Below are 24,090 nucleotides of genomic sequence, written 5' to 3' on the forward strand. Positions count from 1 at the left end.
TTCATGATTTCTATTTCTATTTCTTTCCCAAGCAAGATATATTATGCTAGATAGTAAGCAGAATTTAACTGCTTTCTGCTCTGAAAATCTCCAACTGCAGTGCAAAAGGTTCATGGTTTATCTCAGTCAGTAACACAGCGTGGGTTCTGAGTCATAATCTCTTATGTGTCTCTCCAAATGTACAATGTATGGTCATTTATCAGCATACAGTAGCTTCTAGAGAAGTTAAGTAGCAGTAAAACACCATCAAAATCTCCCTAAGGAAGATGAAAAGGTCCAAGAAAATGACATTGGAAATCCATAATCTAAATAATTAGCAAATGACTCATTAAATTTCAGTTTCATCCTGACTCTAAACAGTGTAGCTTCTAAATATTGTTATTAGTGATGTGATTTTTGTATTTTTACATTCAATAATGCCTAAGTGTCATAAATTAGACATTTTTCCCCATGCAATAAATCCTTTTGTTTAGAAAGTAGAAGTTTCTTCAAATACAAATTGTCCAAGAATCTCAGAACCACGAGTATTCTGTCCAGTCATATTTTCTCTGAAAATATCAACTTTTAAAAAATTGCATTACTTTGAAACTTACCAAAGAGAGAGTGAAGTTAGGAAAATGAGTTCAGGTTGTAGTTAGGAACATTGTGCCCCAAGCTACCAAGCCCAGATGTCCCAAGACCATTTATCAATCTGAACAAGGAACAATTGGTTGGAACCAGGAAAGTGTGCCCCACCCTCCTCCCCCAAGTCCAGGTGTCCCAAGACCATTTATCAACCTGATTGAGAAACAATCAGATGGAGTCAGGGTGCCACCAACCCAATTAAAAATGGAATGTTCAGAACACAATAACACAATGCTAAAGCAACAGACCGAAGCTGGTTTGGGGTAAGTGGACCAGGTAACCTGAGAGACTCAGTGGGCCTCAGTAACCTAGGAGACCCCACAGGTACCAACCAACCAGGAAGAGACTCAACACAGAAACACCCTGCTGAACCCCCACCCTATACCCACTATAGCCATATAAATACCTGCTTCTTGATCCCTTGATCCCTTCTTGCCAACCCATTCAGGACCCCACTGCTCAGAGAGCTTTCCTGTCCTTCTTCTTATCTACCAGTAAATCTCTTGCTTTTGTGCATAACTCTGGTCTTGATGTTGAATTATTTCCTTGACAAGACAAGAACAGAGAGAAACTCTCACGGTGCTTGGAATCCCAGGCCCAATTCAAGAACAACTAAAACAAGGAAAAAAATATGAAAGTCCAACATTATAGCATCATAATATGACAAAAGTAGAAGTACCACCAGAATGACTATGAGGTCATTTTGCCCAAGAAACTAAATCTGAATCTAATCAAATCTCTAGACCTAACAGGAAATAGAGGGGACAGGAGATCAAGTTTAAAAAACACGCCAAGGGAGCAATCAGTCAAATTCAGAATGTCAAACATTTAATAAGAAAAATGTCCTGATTTCTCTACCAAATCAATGGCATTAAAAAAAAACAAAAACCACAGGGCAGGTTGTAAAGGAATAAAAGATATTAAAGAATCATAATAATGAAATGCAATATGTAGATTTTGTACTCTGTTTTGAATAAACTATGAAAAGTTTTAAATAAACTGTGAAAAGAACCATTGATACAGAGAAATCAGATTATAGACTAAGTATTAGATTCTATAAGTGAATTATTGCTAATTTTGTGAGATATGGCTAAGGTATGTCAGTTATATGTAAAACAAAAATGCCATCAGAGGTACAAACTAAAAATTTTATTATTTTTTTAAGATTTATTTATTTATACATACAAGAACTGGGGTACTGGCCAGAGTTGTTGGGGAGAGTAAGAGGATTCACCAGAGACAGTGGGAAACAGAGTAGGTGATTGACTGAAATACACTGCTGAGGGGAGCAGCGGGCGAGTCAGGAGAGGCCTGCTGTGCCATTTGGGTCACCTCCCTGGCCAGGGAGGGAACTCGGTGCTGCGGTGGCTGCGGATAGTTTCATAGTGCTGTGTCTTAACCTCTTGTGCCACCAGGGGGGCTGCAGAATTTTATAATCTTGCAAAACAAAATGAAAGGTAGTCCTCCCTGGTGGCAGAGGGGTTAAGTCTCAGAGCTATTATGCTATGACCACTGTGGCCTGAGTTCTATCCCCTGCAAGGGAGCTGACCCACATATGGCACAGCAGACCTCTCCTGTCTTGCCCACTGCTCCCCTTAGCAGTGTATTTCAGTGCATCCACCTGTTCTGCTTCCCACTATCTCTGGTGAACCCTCTCACCACACCTCCCTGGGATGCCTCTGGCCTATACCCCAGTTCTTCTATGCATAAAATAAATAAACAAATCTTTTAAAAAAAATGAAAGGAGAAATAATGAAAAAAGTGATTAATAAATTTAGAAGCCCAGTGTAGAAACATTATTATCCTATGCTCCTTTTAGAAAGTTTAGAAAGTTGTCCTAAAATGTTATTTTTTAAAACCAACTTTCTAATTGACCCTGAACTAACTTTCCATTAAAATCTTGCTCTTAGTTTTGCTAATAAGGTAGTGATAAATAGGTGTGAATCTCAGCCTGATTATATCTTGGGTATCTTTACAAACAAGCCTTTAGGCTCAAAAGTCTTTAATGTAACATTTGTGGTCACTACTGTATTTTGGTATAGTATATTTTCTGTATTTTGGTACAGTATTTACTGGTCACACTCAAGGCATTTTTTAACTCATTAAACATTGAGGACAAAGCTTTAGAGCTTTGTCATTTTGCTAAGGGGCCCCTCAGTGGCATAGGATGGGATCGAAAAAGTGATTAGTGAAGGTCACTGCTGGCTTTCCAAATTACATGTGCCTACTCTCCTAGTATCTCCTAGTATCTCTGTGCTCCATACTTACACACAAACATACACCAGATAAACATTGCAGTGGTAAGATTCAGCTGGACAGGACCAGGGAGAGGAGAGGAAGAACAGACATCAACCTGTTTTCAGTTCAGGTCTTAGTCCTATGTTTCTCTAACACTCTTATCTAGACCACAATTGGCACATGATTCCATCTTAAGACAAAGTAACCTTCAATGTGGCTATTTAACTTATGATGAACTAGGAAATAGAACTAGCACACCAGTCTCACAGGTAGTATGGCTAGATGAGGCTAAGCTTTTAAAAAAGAGTAGGTTAAAAAATATTAAGTGAATAAAAGTGCAGATAATTTGAGGAGATGACAAAGCACACAAAGGCGTTTCATATACAACTAAGAGTTTTGAAATTCATCTAGTAAAGCAGAAAAAGGCCTCACAGCTTGATCACTCTTAGCCCAATTCAGAGGGAATTTAATTAAAAGTACAAGATGGCATAGCAGAAAAGTAAATCCTTTGGCATATAATAATCACAAGTTCTACTTCTAGTAACATCACAATAGAGGGATTTTAGGCCATTACTTAACCCTTTCAACCCTCAGGTTCTTCATCTGGAAATTGATAATAAAATTAAAGTATTATGAGGATTAAATGACATTCATTTAAAATAGCATAATCTCTGATAAAAAGTTATGTCAATGCAAGTCAGAGTCATCACTAATGACACCAAGGTTGTCCTTTTCTTTTATCTCATTTCCTTTTAGAAATTTATAGAATGGTATGTAATTGACTTGAAAATTTTCCATTAGGAAATATAGCTAACAATATTCAATATCAGTGTCACTTACTGTGAGTTCATTTTTCAGGATGAATTTTTTTTCACTAATGAATTGGCTCTGACTCAGCTAATATAAGTTTTATCCTTTCAAATTTTTATAGTCATTCATTTTTCATGTAATTTGATATTTTTGAAAATATTATAATTGTCCCTTACTAAACTATTATTTCAAGAACCTTTTAAGGATAGTTAAATGTTCTAAAATTTCAGCATTGCAGCTTTTGAAAAAGAAATAATAAACATTTATTGACCCAAAGAATTTTTATAAATTGCTTGATTTTCTTAGATATCATAAGTTAAAATCTTCCACTTCAAAATCATTAAAACAACTGTTCTCAAAATTATGAAAAATAATGTGAATTCCTTATTATATATAATTATTTGATGTATAATATTTACCTCCTAAAGATTTTCTGCTGATGTTAGACATATAATTTATATATGTAATGGACAATCGGTATGCTAATAGAAAGGAAAGTATTGAATAACCAAATACGGTAGCCATTAAAATGCACCACTAATTTGTCCTGCTGCAGAAAATCCATAGTGCTGTCCAAAGGATCCAACACCACACTCACCACATTCGTATGGCTGGGGCATTAATGTTGGCTCATTCCTACAGACATGGGACTCCTCTAATAGACAATTTTTGTTCCGGGAATTAATAGCCTGACCAAAACTGCAGCATAGTTCTAGAAAGTTTTTATAATAATAAATCCCATATATCTCTCCTCTAGCTTCAAAGTCTATCAACATTGTCTATCATCCTTGCACTAGACTTTTAGAGATACTATGAAAAATGAGTGTCCATTACCAAAATAAGTGTAGTTCAAGCCTAAGATTCATTGTATTTTAAGACAAATCTTGATATCATACCAATCTATCCTAGAATTAGTGAAAAGTGTCAAAAATTAAAATTGACCAGAAAGCAAAGGGCTCTGCTTGACAAATGGTTCAGGAGTGAGGAGATTCCCCATAGCATGACTGAAGGCAATGGGTGGAAGGAAAAAGATAGCTTTTCCTTTTGCTTCTTGTTGTGCCCCTATCAAGTTCATCACATTTAATAAAATAATAACAATTATTCATATTAGTTAGCCTTTAAAAATTTATTTATTTATGCATACAAGAGCTGGAGTGTAGACCAGAGGTGCAAGGAGTAAGAGGATTCACCAGATACAGAGTGGGGGAAAAGAACAGGCAGATCTAAAATACACTGCTGAGGGGAGCAGCGGGTGAAACAGGAGAGGTCTGCTGAGTCATGTGGGTTAGTGCCCTGTACTGGGATTGAACGCATGCTGCTGGGGCTGCCAATAGCTTAATAGTATTGAGAATTAACCCCTTACACCACCAGGGAGGTTCTCCTCCTTTTCCTTATTGTAAACCATCTAGAACAGAAGAAGATAACTGATATCACTACATTTATTATCATTATTGATCCTATATGATAACATTGTTTTCATAGTGACTAATTACAGAAGAGCTGAGGTGGAACAACCGTTACCTGAAATGGAACCAAAAATTTAGGTAGGGTGGTTTTGCAGTAGTTACAAAGAACAACAGTGTAAAAAACACTATCACCTATAAAGGAGTCTTGCCAACACTGTTTAATTTACATCTAATGAAGACTTAAGACTTCTGGCCACCTGCCTGTGCCCTGTAGCAAAGGTGAGCCACTTCTGGAGACCAAACCAGTTCACCCACACCCTCTGTACCAGTAGACTGCTTTAACACACTAGCTCTGGCAGCACCTTCTCATGAGGTTCTTCATCACTGGTAGGATTTGAAGAGGGATTTCCCTCCTCAAAGAAGTTTGACTCTCTTGACAGTGGGAAGGTAGGGGGCTGTGACCTGCTATTTTAGACTTCAAAGGCTCATCATTCACTCCTTTGAGTTGATAATTACCTCCTACTAGTTAGTAATTCTTTAGATTACATTTTTCCTGTTTAAATGGTGGTACTGCTTTTCTTTAACACCCTGATGGATTACACTATATAACAAACATGAGTATTTGTAAGAGATAAATGACTCCTACAAATCAATAGGAAAAAGATAATCTAATAGAATAACCAACAAATGATGTAAGTGGGTTTTTCATAGACGAGGAAAGAAATGGCCAATAAACATAGAACACAAAAATGTTTAACCTCATCAGCACAGCATTTCACAGCAGTTGTGGAATGCTGTTGGATCAAAGGAAACAATCTGGTGAGAGGAAAAACCACTTTGGCATTATCTCTAAAAGCTGAACATTGTTATACTTGAAGCACAGCAATCTCCTCCTAACTCTGAGCCCAAGGGAGACTCTGAGCACATGCACATTAGGAGACCAAGAATGCTCCTCACACTATGCTCGTTAATAGCAGGAGGGAAAAAAGGGAAAAACAAACAAATAAACAAATGTCCACAGAGACAGCAGGAGAATGGATGAATAATCTGGTATATTCACATAATGGATAATTACAGACATGTTAAAATGCACTGAGAAAAATGTAACACAATTGATAACTCTTAGAAACATTATATTGAGTAAAGAAAACAAGGCCAAGACTACTGACAATGTACTGTTGTAGTTATTTTAGACCTCAAAAACAACCCAAATCGAAGTGTATTTTTAAACATTAGATACATAGCATTAAAATTCTATTAAAGAGTATATAATCCAGATAAAATAGTAAATATTCTTTTAAAAACCAACAAAGGAGAATGGCTTACAATAAAGCTCCACAAGGGTCTGCACCGCATTACCCCCCCATCACTACCTCCCCCCACCCCCATCACACACACAGCGCTAGGCAAGGAAAGGCAGAGTCAGTGGTAATACATGGTGATGGATTATGTGGAATGCGAAAGAAAGAGAGGCTGATGGATGGAATAAACTCTTCTTTCAAGCCCTTAAGTGACATCTGAAATTGAAAAATTGGGCAATAAACTTATCCGTATTTTGACATAAAGACCAAAAAAATATGAGAGAAACAGTGAAGAGTCGTCAACGTGGCATTTGTAGAGCTGGACAGAAGAAACAGCAAAAGCTTGTCACTTCTTCAGTGGGTTTTGTTTGGGAAGGCTTGTTTTTTTGTTTTATGAAATTAAATTGTTGGTATATGTACCTTAATTTAATTATGTTTAGAAAATGATAAAAGGCAAGGCGCTAAAAGAAATGCTTAGATTACAGTTTAAAAACCCTGGGGAGACTGGGAGTCAGGGTCCTGGCTGTCAGGAACATCTAGAAATAGTAGGTTTGAATACTAATCTGTGTCACTTTGGTAAGTAATTAAAACAAAGTAAATTAAAATGTGAAAATTTGAGGGTCTCACCTGTGGCGCAGTGGTTGAGCGCTGTGTTGCGAAGCTGCCCGCAGCCTCTGCAGCGCCGGTTCAATGCCTGGCCACCAGCGGGGGTCCCACATGGGGCGCAGACCTCTCCTGCTGCCCAATGCTCCCCTCAGCAGTGTACTTCATCAGTCTGCCTGCTCTGCTCTCCGCTCTGGCTCTGGTGAATTCTCTCACCCTCCCGCGCTTCTGACTGTACCCAGTGCTTGTATAAATAAATAAATAAATCTTAAAAAAAAAAAAAGTTCCTTTCCTAAAAAAAAAAGGGGGGGAGGGGTAGAGTTTGAATAGATCATTAAAATGAACTCCAAATCTAAGATTTCTTTTTTCTGCTGTTATTCCAGTATAACTTTGGACTTCTGGTCCTACTATTATTATCTCTTAGTGATCAGTCACATGGACCCATTATTCCTTCGCCACCATCTCTGTTAGACTTCCCTTGCCTGGTAACCCTGAGGGAAAAAAAAAGAGAAAAAAGCTCTCTTTTACATTGGAATCACCCAAATGTAATAGGGGACAGCATCCTGAGCTTTCTCTGCTGCATCCTTCATAAAAAAAAAAAAAAAAAAAAAAATGTTCTTGGGAGAGGGAGTAAGAGTGGAAAGCAGGGAGGGCTGGAGAGGCAGAGTCGTGCATTAGCTCTACTCCTCTCCAATCTCTCTGACTCAATATTAGAACTCTTTCATCTTGTTGGCAGAACAATTTATGTGCCTGTTCCAGACCTCTTCTGTTTCACACCCAGATTGTACACTTTGAACTTCAAAGCTTAAAAAAAAAAACAAAAAACCCAGCACATCCTACATAAAGGGTTTCCTTCTTTTTTGCCATCCAAGTTCTGGAGGATCAGCTTACTCTGAAATCATTTCCCCCACAAAAACAGTGATGCCAGCCTCAGGGGACAGATTTTGTCAGCCTGGAACAGTTAGCCCACCAGACACTATGTGAATCCTCATCCTTAACTGAACCAAAGGGATTAGGAAACAATAACCTGCTATTAATTGGCACTTGAACAGTACTCTCAGGATCCACTTGTGGCCCATCTTTTAAAACTACAGTCGGGTGAATTTCCTAAAAACAGGCAATTGAAAGTTGAGGGTCTGAGTTTCACAATTGAGCTATCAAAGCTTTTTATATCTATATTCCTGATGAGTAGTCTGCCACTACACCATGTTCTGCCCTAGCTATTGGTTGTATTTATCATCCATGCTGTATCCTTAAATGCCCAGGATATCAATGAAACAAAATTATAATATTTGAAATCACTCCTGGCACTTTTAAATCAACATTCTTGAATGTTTTCTTGTGGTTGTTGTTTTCATGTTTTTCATCTCATTAGAGGTTGTGATTAAGAATATCTGTCCTGCTTCCATTTCTCATTTTTATAACTGTGTCACTCAGGGGGATTTTCTGATATATTTTTCTCAATGAAATTTAATTATATGGTCTCAAGGTTATAATTTAGGAATAGCTCATATAAGTGACTAACTTCAACCAGATCACTATGGAATCATAAATCCCTACAGTCATGCTTAAAAACCTTGGGTTATTAGGGAAGAATTCACAGTTACTTTTGCTTCATCTAGATTGTAAATGCTTTTGTCAAATCTATGACATATGCACTTGCAAGATAATAAGAGTCTATTGTCTTTGAACTTCAATCTATAGTGGTTTTGATTTCACTTCATTTAATACAAAAAGAATTTATTAGATACTTGTTTTTGTGCAAAGGATTGTGTGATACTGAGAGGGATATAAAAGTGAATAAAACAGATTGGGACTTTCCAAAGAGGGAAGTTTTTTTTTTTCCCAAAGCAGTGGAAGTGAGGACTACCAAGTAATAAAATCAAATGTGATGGTAGCTTGAAAGAGAAGATGCCTCATTTCACCTCAGTGATCTTGGAAGACTTTTACAAGGAAATAAGATTTAACTTAGAGAATTGAAATCATTGAAGAATTATGAGAACTCCAGAGGAGGCTGTGCATGTGGACAAAGGCAGATTTCAACAAAAACAAGGAGTTAATATTCTTAGTAGAGGCGCATATAATTCACAATGTATATCACAGATATAACAAAGGATTGCTATTTTCAATATATAACAACATATATAGCAGGAAAAACATTAAATCCCCCAATAGAAAAGCAAGTAAAAGACATATTTACAGAAGAGGAACTATGTAACTAATAAACATATGCTCAAGCTCACTCATAATAAAAGAAATACAAACTCAATTGCAATTTTTTAAACATTTTAAATTACAAAGGGAATTAGAAGTAACTATTTAGGAGCTACAATGTATACAATAAGCATTCTGGCATAAACTGGTACAACCTTTTTAGAAAACAATTTGATCATATAAATTAAGAGTCACAGAAAGTTCATATATTTAGTCCGTTCAAGTAATTCCACATGTAAGAATCTGGCATAAAAGAAATAATCAAAATATATCTAAGGCTTCCATGCAATAATTTTCCCCATAAAAATATTCCCCCCTAGGGCCTTCCCTGGTGGTGCAGCAGTTGAGCGCTGGGCTGCAAACCTGCCTGCAGCCTCTACAGTGCTGTTCAATCCCTGGCTGCCTTTGACGGTATCACATGGCAGGACAGACCTCTCCTGCCACACCCGCTGCTCTCCTCAGCAGTGTATTATTTCATTGGTCTGTCTGTTCTGTTCCCCGCTCTGGCTCTGGTGAATCCTCTCACCCTCCTGTGCTTCTGACTGTACCCAGTGCTTGTATAAATAAATAAATAAATCTTAAAAAAAAAATTACTCCCTAAAGCAAAATGGTTAAGTAAGTTATGCTATACATTGCAAATGGACTATTATTCATTCAAAATGTTTAGGAAAAATTTTCAAAGACATGGGCAAAAGCTAACAATTCACTCTATATTGAATTGAACAGGATACAAAACAGTATCTTTAGTGTATTCTCAGTGTATACCCATACAGACAGATATATAAATACATACATACATATATTCTAAGATATATAGTAGAATATATACTAGAATTTATACATAAATTTAAGAAATAAATTATAATAAACTTTTTGGTAGATTTCTATGCTATTTATATAATATTACTATAGATAATAATATATTACTATCTATTATTTCTATATTATATATTTGTTGTATACACCAAAATGTTTGTAGTAGTAATTTCTGGATAAAATTAGATTTGTTTTATTCTTCCTTTTTAAAAGATTTATTTATTTATGCATACAAGAACTGGGGTATAGGCCAGAGGTGTGTGTGGGGGGGGGTGAGAGGATTCACTAGAGACAGAGTGGGGAACAGAACAGGTAGGTCTACTGAAATACACTGCTGAGGGGAATAGTAGGCGAGTCAGGAGAGGTTTGCTGCACCATGTGGGTTGCTCCCTGGCCAGGGATTGAACTTGTGCTGAATGGCTACCAATAGCTTCAAAGGTTGCATCTTAACCCCTTGCACCACCAGGGAGGCCCTGTTTTATTATTTACATTTTAGTTTCTACTTTTTCTTTAGTTGAGCATGTAATTCCCTTGTCATTAGGAATCAGATAAATTTACAAACAAATTTGGCATCTTTCTGTTCTTCCACTTTTCACATTCTTTCCAACAAATTTTAAATAGCACTGCCCTCCACGTTGAAATTTGTGTTTCATTTGCAAAGCTTTCAGCACTTTGCAGCACTCACCCAAATCAAAACCAAATCACCCTCCACTGCTACTACTTTACAGGAATTTCTCTTAGGCAAGACCCTTGAATTATCACCAGGTTACTACTCCACAACTTAAGCCTTTTTATTTTTATACTTTTAAAGATTTTATTTATTTTCACATGCACTGGGGTACAGGCAAGAGACACGGGAGGGTGAGAGAATTCACCAGAGATAGAGCACGGAGCAGAAAGGCAGAAGGACTGAAGTACACTGCTGTGGGGAGCAGCGGACAAGGTAGGAGAGGTCTGCCTCGCCATGTGGGTTTCTCCCTGGCCCGCCGGGAATTGAACCGGCGCTGCAGGGGGAGGCCCAAGCTAGGCCTTTTTTAACTGAGAATTAACATAAGGAAGAGAAAATAGGACTCTGATATCACTTCACAACCAGGAATAACCTCAATCAAAAACTTTTTTCTTTAAATTCCAGGCTGCTATTTATGCAAAATCAAATCAATTGTTTGTATAAATCTGAATTCCATAAATCCAGTCGATTTAGGAGCAATGCCAGAAATTTGTGCTGAAATGCACTAAAGTCTGACCCTATCAAATAAACCCTCCTTATAAATATTAACACCTAATCCTTTTAAAACAGAATTAAGGAAGTGATGGTACTTCCACATACTTGGGGAAATGTGGTATTCTTTTAGTTGAGGGTATTTATTCACTTTCAGGATTTCTGTTAGATTCCATAAGGAAACAAAACGCAGGTGCAGATACTGGGTTATAAAAGAGAAGCATGGGACTGAATCAACTTCACAGAAAGCAAGAATAAATGCAATGGTAACATTTAGACTGAGGACAACATTGGGTAACAACATGTAGCTGGTGAGAAACTCATACCACAATTTTAAACATAAAGGGGGAAATTACTGAATCTTCATTAATTCAATCTAAGTTCTGCTTTAAAGACTATCTCAGTAGAGATCAATACTATTTGAATCATTGCTAGGATCACAGACCCCATCCCAGAGCCTATGTCAAAAGTCAGAAAGCATTCACAGTGCCTAAAGAAGTCCCCTAATATCCCTTTGGTCATATTGCCACTGGCATCCTCTAATCAAACCTGACATGGTCCCTTAAATGTTTTGCTTGCACATCTTGAGTAGGATGTGGGAGTCTGGTACTAAGGATATCACTTTCCTAGACTCACCTTGCAGCCATTTCTAGAACCACATGTTCTGGATGCTCTGAACCCTATCTATGCCTTGCACCCAGGGAAATCTCATTCCAGGTTGGGGAAATCCCTCCCTCTCTCAGTGCCTCCATGCCACTCTGCTTCTCTCCAGAAGATCTCTATTCACTCTAATATTTTCACAATGAGCTGTGACAGCCCATTTGCCCCCTGGCTAAATCTTAAAACTAGTTTTTTTCTTTCCTCAAGGGAAGGAAAGGTTGATTCTTCATTCTCCAGACTCGTGAGAGAATTTTGATTTCTATTTCTGAGGCAGCAAAGAGAAAGTAAAAGATGAAGTGTCTAAAATTTAACAAATCTAAACATTCATATCCTGCATTTCTATGTTTATTTTCTCAAATCTTATTTCTTATGTGACTCACAATCACATTAATTCCACGTTTCTCATCCAGTCATTCTTTTTCCTTCCTCAAACCATATTCAGATACACACCTTTATTTTTTTTTTAAATAATAAATTTTATTTTTATATTCCCCCATACAATTGCAAACGCCCCATTCTGACTCCAATCCCTCCCCTCCCGCCCCCCACCCCCCAAAAAGTGTCTCTGGTTCATAGTTTTTTGTTGATTTTGATTTTCACTTTCTTATAGTTATTCATTTTCCTGGTCCCTTATTTAAGTTTTCTAGATTCTTGCTATGAGTGAGACCATCCGGTATTTTTCTTTTTCTTTTTGGCTTATTTCGCTGAGCATGATCCCTTCCAGCGCCATCCATGTTGCTGCAAATTGCATGTGCTTATCTTTTTTGAATGCTGAGTAATATTCCATGGTGTATATGTACCACATCTTCTTGATCCAGTCATCTATTTTTGGGCATTTGGGCTGTTTCCAAAGCTTAGCTATTGTAAATAGTGCTGCTATAAACATAGGGGTGCAGATGTTCTTTGGAATTGATGTTTCTGTGTCCTTTGGGTAAATACCTAGGAGTGGAATTGCTGGATCATATGGAAGCTCTATGTTTAGTAGGTCCAGAAATCTCCACACAGCTCTCCACAGTGGTTGGACCAGTTTGCACTCCCACCAACAGTGCAGAAGAGTTCCTTTTTCTCCACACCCTCGCGAACATTTGTTGTTGCTAGTTTTTTTAATATGTGCCATTCTCACTGGTGTGAGATGGTATCTCATGGTAGTTTTGAATTGCATTTCCCTGATTACAAGTGATGTTGAACATTTTTTCATATGTCTGTTGGCCATTTGCATTTCCTCGTCAGAGAAGTTTCTTTTTAGCTCTTCTGCCCATTTTTTGACTGGATTATTTTCTTTGTTGTTGCTGAGTCTCATCAGCTCTTTGCAGATTTTTGTGCAGATACACACCTTTAAGCCTCTCTTCTGTTTACCAATGGAAGCAAATTCAAGAGGAAACACATTTTTATATTTTACCCATGTAAATATTACATTATTTCTTTCAAAGTTTGTCCGGAGCCACTGCGAGCTGTGGCGCAGTAAGAATGCACATCATTAAGCAAGCAGCCAATGGGACAAAGCAGCCGATGGGATGAACACATGTGTACAGCACGGTATGTGCACGAGCCAGGCATGCAGGGAAAATACCAACCAAAAAGAAGCACGCAGCCTGAACATGAGACACAGGCCAAGCGCAGGCGCAGCACAGGGTATATAAGGCATGGGCTAGAGGAAATAAAGGTCCCCCATTTTGCAGCTTCTCATTCCAGTGTGTCAGCCTCTCATTTCATCCCCAGCCCTTCTTCCGTGCCTCTCGAATCCCGCGGGTCGGGACAGGTGGCGCCCAACGTGGGCCACGGACATGAAGGACTCGCTGAGGGACCAGTCTCCGGATAAGACGGACGTGCATTTACAGTAAGTAGGGGGAGACTGGGAATCATGGGGACCAGTGTCCAAGGGGCAACTGGTGCGTGCCTTACAAATATTACTTGAAAACTAGGGCACCCCAGTTAAGGTTCGGGCTGTGCGACTCTTGGTGGACACCTTGAGTCAGACCAGCCTTTGGTTCCTGAAACAGGATTGCGTGACATTAGATGGGTGGATCAAGGTGGGGGGAGACCTACAGTTACACAGGGATTTGTGTGGTCAGGATGCTGTTCCCCCAGCGGTTGGTAGTCTATGGCGGCTAATTAGGGATGCCTTGCAGACGGGCTGCAGAGAGGCCTGCGCCAGGGCTACCGCTGCCCTTTGCTCTGCCCGGGAGTCGGAAAGCGACACCAGTGGGGCGCAGCCAAAATGGGCTCTTGAGTTGACAGGGCTGCCAGAAAGAGGGAAGCGGAAGGCCTGGCCGCCGATCCCATCCTATGACTCCTCCTCCGAATCCAGTTCGGAAAAGGAATCGGAAAAGTTATTCTAAAAATCTTTATTTTTCTCTCCTTCCATTCTCACCTTTTGGGTTCCTTTGAGCGTCTTATGGAATTAGGAAGTGTTTCAGGATAAGCAATCTGATAGGGAGGCCATCTCCTGCCATTCTTGTCCCATGGTCCTTCTAAAATGCCCGAGCATTCTCTTGTACAGAAGTGATCAACCGCATGGGTCAAAGTTGACAGTGAAAAAACAGAACATATGTATGTACTTTCACTTACCCTGACAGTATGGTCCCTTCCTGTAGTAATTCTCTGACCTCCTCCTGCCTGTCTGGCCAGAAAAATGCTGTAGCTGAATAGCAGCTCTTCCATCCCCTTTAGGACATTTGCTGTTCAACCTTAAAGAGTAAACAAATCTCAGTATTTGAGTGTTTCCAACACACTTCTTGCTACAAAAGATATGTCATGAATTACATTTTTGAGACTTTCTAGCTATTCATATTATTTACATTAGTAAAGACAATTTTAGCTACAAGTATCAGTAGCAAAGTAAAGGGCAGGACAGAAAGCAAGAAGCTTTGTGAATTTCTCTCATCCTCTTTGCTCAGCTCCATCAGTGCATCTGTTCACTTCTTTCCTCCTTGGGTTTTCATTTTTTCATTCCTAGAACAATTCTTATTCTGAGAAAAGAGAATTTTCCTGCTTTTTCTGGTGTTATTATTGTTCTTACTAATGGAATCTAATTAGTTATTTTTAAGATTCTTGCTTAATTTCCACATTATTCAGAAGAATTTAGTTTATTAAAGATTTCAATTTTGTAATCTTGTTTTGTTTCAGTTTTTTCAGATTAAAAAACTTAAAAAAAATCATACAAATGCTCAAATGCAGCAGTAACAGACTTGGATTTGTTTCTTCCACCCGTACTAAGTTTTAAGCAAACAACACAGAATTGATCAGGCCAACTCCACAGTGGTTTAATTAGAGATGATTCATTTCACCACTATTAAAGGGCATAAGGAAGTGAAATGATGCTAGTTAGATAAGATGGAATATAGTTTTGATTGGCACCTCAGATTTAGCTGAAGGAGGTTACACAGCTGAACTAATAGGAATCCAAATATTTATTAAAAGAAAGTCTCCTCTCTCCCAGCTGTTGCTGAGGAGGAGGAGCAGCAACTTGCAAGGGAGCAGCCTGGTAGTTTCTGCACTAAGTCTTAGTGTGGATCATTTTTCTTCCTCACATTCAATTACTCTGTTCCCAGGCTTCTCTTTGTTTCTTTGACATAACCACTTCAGAATCTGAAATTTGCTTAGGAGCGTGGCATTTAAATTTACACTAAATGTTCTAATGAGCACTTTTGGACTGATCTCTAGCTGATCTGCTGAAGCACAAGCACCAGATAACGGCATGATAACGAAGACGTACATTATCTCCTGATCATTAGTTGGAGAGAACATAAGGTAAGATGCTTTATATTAGGAGAAGGTGAGGGAAGAGAATCTGGGTGGTAAAAAGATAGAAGGTTCAAGATCTGGAACTTGAAGTTAAAATGCAGCCTAAAAGTGTTTCCACCCAAATTCCTAAAGGTGTGTCTTTCAACTAAACTATCCCTTCCTGGGCCTCCCTGGTGGCGCAAGGGGTTAAGCATCAGCACTGTGAAGCTATCTGCAACTACTGCAGCACAACCTAGATCCCCAGCCAGCAGACCTCTCCTGTCTTGGCCGTTGATCCCCTCAGCAGTATATTTTAGTCAATCTGCCTGTTCTGCTCTCCACTCTGTCTCTGGTGAATCCTTTGACTCCCAAACCCCCAGCTCTGGTCTGTACCCCAGCTCTTATATGCATAAATAAATAAATCTTTAACAAATAAATAAACAAACTATCCTTTCCAAGCAGTTCTTAAGCATATGATGCAATATTGCAAAATAGGATGGCTTTGTTATATTTGAAGCTCAGATACCTTCTCTGAAACATTGAAAACTAATACAGATGAGATTTTTTTATCAACACTCTTTCCTGTTCATGGAGCTATGGTTTCCTAACAAGTATTTGCAGACTTCTCAACTTGCAAACGAGTCTCTGCCTCTGTGCCTTGTGATACTGCTAAAGCTGGTGGCTAAGCTCCTAGGCTCTGGGGCCTCAGGACATGATTCTGACTCCTGACTCCCCCACTTAAGCAGGGCAAGTCACCTAAACTTTCTTTTTATAGTCATGTCATTGTAAAAGTGGGAACAATAACACAGTAACAACATCTAATTCACAGAAGAATCAAAGTAATTAAAAATTCTTTAGAAAATACCTGACCAAAAAAAAAAAAGTATCTAGCAAATAATAAAAGCTTACAGAGCTTAGATTACAGCAATAAGCAATAAGATTATAGCTTATTGCTATAATCTAATATAGCTTACTGCTATAATCTAACTCTTAAATATCAAAGGCAATTTGATGTTATAATGAAAAATCTAAGTCAAGATAATACAGAAAAACTGTAAATGTTGATTTCAATACTAAAATAAACTCTTACAAGTTGTTCTTTGACACAAATCTAGCAAGAATTAATAGTTGAATTATAGTCAGGGACATCATTAAAAAAAAAAAAGAAATACCTTGCCCTGCTTTCATGGAAAGTTTTTTATTAAAATACAGTGAAGAACAAACAAACATCCATCTTGGCTTCAGGCCTTTCCCAGCCCATAATTTCTTGTGGCTGTGAAAGAACGAATGGAGTGTCCTCTTCATAAGTCATCCTGAGTCTAGGGACTCATCAGCCCAGTAGCATGGCCAAGCCATCTACTGGACCCAGTCCTATTACTTCTTTCCCCTGTTTCTTAGCTAAGATGGAACCATGTGCTGATAGCCTACAAAATTTGAATTTCAGCCAGTATCAAATACTTTAGTCTCATAAGAGTATTTATAGCATGTTTTAAGAGGAACTTCCAACCACGCCCGGTTATTCAAAAAGTCAACAAATTCAAAACTTGAAAGCCCTCTTGCCTTTAACTTAATGGAATGAAGAAAGGATTAATTTCAGATGTGACGAGATCATGTGACATGTAAACTCAGTGAGAGAACACACCAGAAAATGAGTTTGGAGAGTATCCATGAAATCTCAGTATGGGGAAACATGACACCAGGAAAGAAAATGATACGTATGAAGATTTGGAACTTGGTCATAGAAAGTAAAATGTAATTCCTATTATAATAAAAATAAACCTAACCTTTCTATGTTATAGTACAATTTGTTTCTGTTATACCTAGACACGAACTAAAAGAGAACAGATAAAAATGAAAACAGATGGAGATGCTGGAGGAATGGATTATGAGAGGATTCTTTTTTCCCTTTATTCTGATCTTATCTGGTTTGGACAATAAAATTTAAAAACATAGGAAATATTATTTTCTCTTTAATAACATGATTGCTGCTTAACACATTTCACTGCAAAGAAATTAATTTAAATTTAACAAAACATTTTAATGATGGTCATTAAAAGTCTTTCTAATTGACAGTAGAACAGAGAATGTGAAGTATTACTGAAGGATAAAAAAAGTTAAATTTAATCCATAATTTCAGCTGCGTTTTAGGCTGCAAGTACCTCCAAGAGTTTATTCGTTCAAGAGAAAAAATGGAGCACCAAACAGAAATGTATCTTAATTGCTTTGGAAATAAAAATAATTTTACAAAATAGACATCTATGTTCCCAACTATTAACACAAAACATCTATTTAATTTTTTAATGAAGTAAAATTGCATTTACCACAATATAATGTTCAAATGTGCCTCATTATAAAACACCTATTTTGAATTATGAAACATCTATTTTAAATACCCTAAATTTCCATGTCATTTGTCTAAGCTGATCATGTTAGTAGATGAACACTGAGAATAAGGGGCCTCCCTGGTGGCCTAAGAGTTAAGTCTCAGCACCTATCGCTCCTATGCCTGTGTTCAATCCCCGGCCAGGGAGCTAACTCAACTGGTGCAACAGACCTCTACTGTCTCGCCCACTGCTCCCCTCACCAGTGTATTTCAGTAGATCTGCCCATTAGGCTCCCCACTTTGTCTCTGGTGAATCCTTTCACTCCCCTACTCTTGCATTTCTGGCCTACACCCCAGTTCTTCTATGCATAAAATAATCTTTTTAAAAATTTGAGATAAATACATTAAGGTATAAAAAGTGCCAATCCAGTAGAAAATATGGAAAGCAACCAAAAGTTAAACTCTACATCAGCAGAAAAAAGTGACTCTACCTCTCCCTCTTAAATTGCAATGAACCTTTCAGCCCTGAGCTTCTTTTTCAACCACATAGCGATATTCTTTTCCTGAGTCTCAAACAATCTTCATTCCCTTGTAGAGCCATCTGCCTGCCAAGCAAGAGAAGTGAAAATATTTGCTTATTAAATAAATTAGATTTTAGATTTAACAACATCGATTGACTATTGTAGTATGGTATTGCCATGACTACAGTAAGTAGTGTCACAATAAAAAGACAGTGAATGATTCTACCTGGGGCCTAAGGAAGGCTTTTTTGACTCTGAGTGGCAAAATAAATTTCCTTTCAAATACCAATTCTCACAGATGTTGGCTACTGGAGGAGCATGTGCAGTGGGACTGTGAGGTCACCTACATAGTTAGTCAGTGAAACCTGTCACAGGCGAAAGTTGCATGTGTGATGTATCTGTGTTTGTATATTAGATGGAGGAATACAGATGAATGAAGAGCAGGTACTTTGTATTCTTGAACATCCCCTTCAAACTGCCTGATTACCTGCAGTTTCTTCAATGTACTCCGTTCTCTGTAACCCCGTGTCCTTGCTTGTGCTGCTGCCCTGCCTGCTACATCCCCCTGGCTCTGATTTCACCACTATGTGGCTCTGGGAATGCTAAGTAAAGGTAGAGATGTGAATAGAGACAGACAATACTCCCTTCCTGACCAATTAAGGAAATGTAAAAAAGGGATAAAGCACAAATCAGCACTGGAAATGAAGCACTGAAATACCAGCAATTTCAACAGACATCTTTGGATACACAGTGCAGGCAGGTCCAGACTGACGCCTGAAAGAACAGGGTACAGTCATGTCATGCAATCGTTACACTAAGGGAGCAGTCTGGTCTGTCAGAAAATTTGATGGAAAAAAAAATCATATAAATAGTCACGTATTCAGAAAAGCAGAACAGACAGCGATAGATGGGAAGGGTTGGGAGGAACTCATTTTGGCTTCCTCACAGTGTTGGGAGAAAGGATACTTGAGAGAAGTAGGGAAGACCCTTGAATAAAGGCCACTCCACTCAGCAAAGTGCCAGCAGTGGAATGGGAGTGCACAAAGCATATAACATCTGGCCCAAGCTCTGTGGACAATTCATGACTCAAAGAGGGTGGGCTCACATTAAACTGTGATGCTACTTACTTTTTCCCACAGGAGACTTTGAAAAATATTGTAATAAAAAAATTTAAAGAAATATAATGTTAATGTTTAATATATTTAATTATATTAATTTATAGGCTTGATATAATTTATATATGATTTATATTAATTTATTAATATATTTAAATGTAACTTAATGAAGACAGGCCAGTAATGTATAAAATACAATGTCCCCTCCAATTCTTTATACAATATATAAAAATATCCACTCAATAAACTTTCCAAAGATGACTTTTTATGGTTTATGTTACTCCAGTCATATTTTATGCATGTATAAATCTATACTCACTGATTTAATAAATGAGTTAATACTATTCTGAAATCTGATGTTTTTTACTCAAAACTTATTTTGTAAAATCTTCCATGAGAGCATATCTGAATCTTTTTCATAGCTGTACAGTAGTCCATTATATCAATGTACAGTGATCTAACTAATTTATAATTATGAATATATATGTTGTTTCCAGTGTTTCTACAAACATAAATGATGTTGCTATAGTATGTGTGCTATTATTACTAATGGATAAATTCCTTAAAATAAAGTCATTTGCTCAAAGAGTATACATATTATCAAATTCATACTCCCACCCATAATAGTAAATGGGTCGGAGAGAGGTTTCCCCACATCTTTGGAAATACAGGATCTAAATTCATCAACATAACAGCAGATTATTGTTTAAGGCAACTATGTCACATCTTATACAGGAAGAAATATATACAACTAACTATTTAAAACTGGAGGGGAGAATATTTAAATATACAAGAATATGCTGATAATATATTATTAAGGAAAAAAGATGTAAAAAATAACATCAAATTTGACACTAATTTTTAAAGCCTTTCTGAGCTTTAGTTTTTTCACTAATAAAATGAAAAAAATGCCCATCCACTTTGATAGGACAAAAATAACTACGACATGAATTTCTGACAAATTATAAGATCTCTAGTTGAAACAAATGCTGACATTTTCCCAAAAACTTTGTTAATGGCATAATGCAGACTAAAGCCACTGCTTGGAACATGGAAAGTCAATAAACTCTTAATGGGACAGTTTTTGCTGTGTTCATAGGCTGCCAGACAATATTGTCAAACATGGGAACCCAAGGACTTACAGATTCTGTGTGGAACAGCCTGCACAGATCTGCACGGGCGTGAGTCCTCTCCAGGCTCCTGGCTTTCACATGTTGAACCAGGAGTGCTCTGCTCACATTTTCCATAGAATTTTTCCTGACTACCCCAGTCTTAAATAATTTTCTCTTTTCTTACATTCTTCCAAATAGCTGAGCACTCAATCTCCCAATGCCTTGCACAGTTATTTTAATGTTTTGTGCATATATGTGACAGGTTTAGGTCACAACTCAGTCCTACCTGAGTCTCATCTGGCCAACATCAAAGGCAATGTCTGGACCTTGATTTCTTTATTTGAGATATAAAAACAACTGAATTTATATTAGGTTTAAAATTACATGAATTATAAATGTAAATTACCTTTTACAGTTTCTGTCACAAAATAAGATGCAATGATGTTAATATTGGTATTACTGACCTTATTATTATCTATTATTATATTAAGGCCATGGCTAGGTCCCCAACAAGATTAAGTATACATGTTCAAAATGAATTTATCTAGATTTGTCTTCACATGTTGTCCATTGTTCATAAATTTGGCCGAGTATTTTCTTCAGACAACAACTTTTTTGCATAGGTTGATACTCAAATTCACAGTCTCAAAATAATAAAACAAGGGAAGATTACAAATGGAAAGGCAAATACTTCTTTGGAGATAGGATGTGGAAGGCTGAAGTAGGGAAAGAAGAACATGTAAAAGAAAAGAATACACATACTTCTCAAAAAAAAAAAACATGCCCCAGACTGGAGACATCATTAATTAGGTCAAAGTGTGTCAGATTTAAAATCTTCATTGCAGAATATAATACACTGAGAGCTGAAATTAATAATCTGCCCAGATTGAACTCATTGGTATTTGTATCACATTAAGAGCAGTTTCTAGATACTATTCTTCCCTCTTAATCAACCAGGCAAGTGTCATTCAGAGTTTAGGTCTGAACAAAATGCCTGGGCTAAAATTTGACTTAATGATGTCAGCAAGTCTCAAAGCAGTTTGCACTGAGTGAAGCAAAACAAGGCCTCCCGTCTCCAGGGTGCTTATACTCAGAGGAGAAGCACTGAACCACACGGTAAAAGCTGCAATGATGGTCCTCAGCTTAGAGTGATTTAAACAACCTCAAATCCACCATTTGTTTCACATACACCCACCAGAAGTTTTTAGTACAGTCAGGAAAGAAAGAGTTGTCTGTTTTTAAATAATGTCCTTCCTTTGTGGAAGTAAGCAGCCGCATTGGGGCAGGACCGTTAATTGGCAATTTTAAAGACACGTGGGGCCGACAAGGTCTCATGAGCAGTGATCAACAGACTTGATGTCTAATGGGAAAAGGAACTTGGGGATAAATAGCAGAATGTGTCTATTTTATCATATTTTTAAAGGGATGCTTTAAAAAAGAGAAAACCACAAAAGGATTCTATCCCCTTACAAAAGCACAAACTATATTTTCATGCCCTATACTTGGTATAAAAAGTTGCAATACATATTGCATGAAATTATTTTAACCCCACTAAGTGCTTTAATACCAAGTTACTCAAGGAACTTCAAATTAGGCCTACCGTATTTTCAGCTTTTCTTGGATTCAGTTAAATTGATATTTCAGATGTATAAAGAACTAAATTTATCGGCAGCTTCTTTTGTAGCAGGGTTTCCGTGTCACACTTGGTACTAAGTATCTGCCTACTAACTAACCCATAATCAATTGTAAGGAAAGACAATTGATACACTCTGATCATACTTGGAAGGTTAATTCTTCCTATTATGCAGTGAAATCCTATGGAAGGGAGCCGGCAGGAGAAGAGAAAGCAGAATCTCTTTACTCTGTAAGGGGTCAGGAGCAATGCATAAGCCTTTCCATTCTTTATAGCACATGTGTCTGGGTTGGCTGTTTATTTGACTGCTGCTAGAAATATGCTGTAGTCTGACTATCATAACACCTAGAATATTTTCAGAATATGAAGAGTTATTCACACATCTTCCAGATCATCTTGGCTTATCAAAGGATTTGAGTAGGTCCTCTGTTAACAGAAAAGTCCGGGGAGACAATCGTGTAAGAGGAGATAACATCCTTTACCTGAAAGGGAAAATTTGAAGCTAGGGTACATTTTTATCTACATTTATTAAATCTTTTCAAGTTTAAAAAAAAAACATGCATTGGGGCCTCCCCTGGTGGTGCAGGCAGTTGAGCGCAGCACTGTGGAGCTGTCCACAGCCTCTGCAGCGCGGGTTCGATCCCGGCCAGCCGGGCGAGAATCCCACATGGCGCAGCAGATCTCTCCTGTCTTGCCCACTGCTCCCCTCAGCAGTGTATTTCAGTCAGTCTGCCTGTTCTGTTCCCTGCTCTGTCTCTGGTGAATCCTCTCACCCTCCCGCGCATCTGGCCTGTACCTGGCCTGTACCCGGGTTCTTGTATGCATGAATAAATAAATCTTTAAAAAAAAAGCAAAAAACATGCATTGTAATTCATGTAAAGTTTCCATGTGTCACCCACATAAATTTCAGTTTATTGTAAAAAATTATTTTTTGAAAGTATTTTGTACATAAAGCATTTGTAAATACTAAAATGTCTAAGGGAAATGATTTCCTAACCAGAGATTACTGTTTATGTTATGCTTATTGATTTTGGTTGGATTTATTTCTCTATAAGAGAAATTTTATAAAATCACATTTAATTTTTTTAACTACATGTCACATTAGTTTGCAGGCTACAACTCCGTATATTCATGATTTGGGAAAGAAAACTCTTTATTTTGAAAATTCAAACTGCTTTCTGCTATCATTTCCTTCTTACTACTTAAATATGGGACATAATTATGTTTCAAAATTAGAAAAGTTAAAGCTGAAATTGCGCTATTTCAAACATAACTAAACAGCTGATTAAATCTACCCATGAAATAATATTTGGAGGAGGTTGCAGTTGATAAGCTATTTCAATAATCTCCATTTTTAAAAGCTTTAAGAGAATTCATGGCTGTCCTAAGTTCAGCAATTCATCTGCTTAGCAGGATCCACTGGGATGAGAAGCTCATTTTTAGTGTCCAAGTCTATAAAAGGAATAAAAGCAAACCATGAATTTCTCACATCTAAGTGGGATCATACAGAATTATCTTTTTTTTGGAATATAACATTTTATCTTATTTGGCTTTAATAAAGTTCACTTTTAAAAAAATTTTCTTACATCATTGTTCATTTTTGTACAATATGTGATTTGATTTGTCCCATGAACAGCATTTGGTGTAGTCCCTGTAGTTCGCCCACCACCATTGCATCCATGATCCATCAACATCGTCCCTCATGTTCTTCCCTCACCTGTTTTGACCTCTCTCCCACCTCCTCCTCCCCTGCTGTATGCCTCAGATGTATT

At 37.6% G+C, this 24,090-nt stretch overlaps 2 protein-coding genes across 2 annotated transcripts in view; both read right to left on the bottom strand.

Moving 5' to 3' along the window:
• The window catches only part of GPR63 (G protein-coupled receptor 63), a 61,586-nt gene extending 47,112 nt beyond the window's left edge, over nucleotides 1–14,474 (bottom strand). The window contains exon 1 of the mRNA XM_054699039.1: nucleotides 14,460–14,474. The gene's annotated coding sequence lies outside the window, so the exon portion shown is untranslated. The remainder of the gene's footprint in view (nucleotides 1–14,459) is intronic.
• NDUFAF4 (NADH:ubiquinone oxidoreductase complex assembly factor 4) overlaps nucleotides 14,465–24,090 on the bottom strand; it is a 32,209-nt gene continuing 22,583 nt past the window's right edge. Inside the window, exon 4 of the transcript XR_008553297.1 lies at nucleotides 14,465–14,578. The gene's annotated coding sequence lies outside the window, so the exon portion shown is untranslated. The remainder of the gene's footprint in view (nucleotides 14,579–24,090) is intronic.

The sequence above is a fragment of the Talpa occidentalis genome, unplaced genomic scaffold (genome assembly GCF_014898055.3).
Source record: "Talpa occidentalis isolate TD23 unplaced genomic scaffold, MPIMG_talOcc4v2.1 talOcc4.2, whole genome shotgun sequence".
NCBI classification, from domain to species: Eukaryota; Metazoa; Chordata; class Mammalia; order Eulipotyphla; family Talpidae; genus Talpa; species Talpa occidentalis.